The sequence below is a fragment of the Manihot esculenta genome, chromosome 1 (genome assembly GCF_001659605.2).
Source record: "Manihot esculenta cultivar AM560-2 chromosome 1, M.esculenta_v8, whole genome shotgun sequence".
Lineage (NCBI taxonomy): Eukaryota > Viridiplantae > Streptophyta > Magnoliopsida > Malpighiales > Euphorbiaceae > Manihot > Manihot esculenta.
Window position 1 is genome coordinate 5,975,721 of NC_035161.2, and position 2,659 is coordinate 5,978,379.

The following is a 2,659-nucleotide window of genomic DNA, read 5'->3' on the forward strand; positions in this document are numbered from 1 at the left end:
CTGCCTAGAAGCATAAGCAATTACCCTCTCATTTTGCATAAGCACACAACCCAGTCCCACTCGGGACGCATCACAAAAGACTGTAAAGTCCTCACCACTAGATGGCAAAGCTAAAACTGGTGCTGAAGTCAACCTCTTCTTAAGCTCTTCAAAACTCTCTTCGCACTGGTCGGTCCACAGAAATTTCTGATTCTTCCTGGTTAGTCTGGTTAGAGGAGCTGCTATCTTTGAGAAGTCCTGAACGAACCTCCTGTAGTAACCTACCAAACCCAAGAAACTCCTGATCTCTGTCACTGAAGTGGGTCTAGGCCAGTTAGCCACAGTCTCTGTCTTCTTGGGGTCTACCTCTATTCCATTCTCTGATACTACATGCCCCAAGAATGAAATGCTCCTTAGCCAGAACTCACACTTGGAGAACTTGGCATACAAGCCATGCTCCCTCAAGGTCTGTAGAACCATCCTCAGATGATGGGCATGCTCCTCTGCATTCCTGGAATACACTAAGATATCATCTATGAAGACAATAACAAAGTGATCCAGGTATTGGCTAAACACTCTATTCATGAGGTCCATGAATGCTGCAGGGGCGTTAGTTAACCCGAACGGCATCACAAGGAACTCAAAATGCCCATATCTGGTCCTGAAAGCCGTCTTTGGAACGTCCTCTTCCCTGATCCTCAACTGGTGGTACCCCGATCTCAGATCTATTTTGGAGAAACAACCCGCTCCTGCTAGCTGGTCGAATAGATCGTCGATCCTTGGCAATGGGTACTTATTCTTGGTAGTGACTTTGTTCAACTGCCTGTAGTCGATACAAAGTCTAAGGGATCCATCCTTCTTTCTCACAAACAAGACTGGAGCACCCCAGGGTGAGGTACTCGGTCGGATGAAGCCCTTGTCTACCAGCTCCTGTAACTGCTCCTTCAACTCTTTCAATTCTGCTGGCGCCATCCTATAGGGAGGGATAGAGATCGGTCGAGTTCCAGGCATCAGTTCTATTTCGAACTCTATCTCCCTAGCAGGTGGTAAACCTGGCAGCTCGTCTGGGAACACATCTAAGAACTCTCTAACCACTGGCACCGAGGCGGGCTCTCTAACCTGACTATTTAGCTCTCTCACATGAGCCAAATACCCCTGACATCCCCTCCTAAGCAACCTACGAGCCTGAAGAGCTGAGATCAGACCTCTAGGTGTACCCCTCTTGTCTCCTCTGAAGACGACCTCTGACCCATCCTGATCTCTGAACCTGACTACCTTGTCCCTGCAGTCCAAGGTAGCACCATGGGTAGATAACCAGTCCATCCCTAGAATGACGTCAAAGTCTGTCAAATCTAGAACCACAAGGTCGGCGGACATGCATCTCCCCTCAACAAAAACTGGACTACACTGACAGACTGACTCTGCCACTGATGGATCACACTTGGGTCCACTGACCCAGAGAGGACACTCTAACTCAGAGATCATCAATCCCAACCTCTCTACGGCCCTCGGAGCAATAAAAGAATGAGATGCACCAGGGTCCATCAAAGCATATACATCCGAACATCCAATGACGAGATTACCTGCCACCACGGTGTTGGATGCGTCTGCCTCCTGCTGTGTCATTGTGAAGATCCGTGCTGGGGCTGATGGACCTTCACCTCTGAAACCCGCTGAAGAAGAGGCTGCTCCTCTCCCTCTGCCTCTGCCACTGGCCTGAGTCATGGCTGGAGCTGCTGGCTGCGCTACACTGCCTGAAGCTGTCTGCTGGGACTGAGCCATCGGGGCTGCTCTTGGACAATCTCGAGCTATATGCCCCTCCTGACCACATCTGAAGCAAGTGTTTGTCCCAAACCGACATACTCCCCTGTGTGGCCTACCACACCTCGCACATACTGCATTATCCGCACCACTCCCAAATCCCAGACTGGACTTGACTTTACTCCAGAACTTGTTCTTCTTACCCTTGGGTTTACCCCATCTCTTACTGCCTGAAGTTGCTGCACTCAAGGTAGAGGGATCTACCCTTCCCCCTCCCGGAGTTTTAGAACCAGAAGCTTGTGCCACTGTCTGCTTAACTGTCCCCTGAACGATGGCACTAGCCTCCATTCTCCTAGCCATGTCTACTATGACGTGAAAACTCTCTCTATCTGCTGACTGTACCAAGGAGGAATACCTGGGATGGAGCTTCATGATATACCTCCTCGACTTCTTCTGGTCTGTGCTAAGGTCTTGCCCTGCAAAAGGCAGCAACTCCATAAACCTGTCAGTATATTCGTCTACACTCATGTCATCAGTTTGCCTCAACTGCTCGAATTCTATCATTTTCAATTCCCTTGAACTATCAGGGAAAGCCCATCCTGCAAACTCGTTTGCAAACTCTTCCCAAGTCATGCTGTCCACTCTCGGGTTCACATAATTCTTGAACCACTCCCGTGCCTTCTTGCACTTAAGCGTGAACCCAGCCATCTGAATGGCTCTACTGTCATCCGCCCCTATCTCGTCTGTAATTGCCTTGACCCGCTCCAAGTACACGAACGGATCATCACCAGTCTCAAACTGGGGAGCACCCAGCTTCATATAGTCTGTCATCTTAACCTTGCTCCCACTGGCTGAGCTAGGTCTAGGAGGTTGAGTAACTGGGGCTGCTGGTTCTGTAGGTGGTGGAGGTGGTGCAACA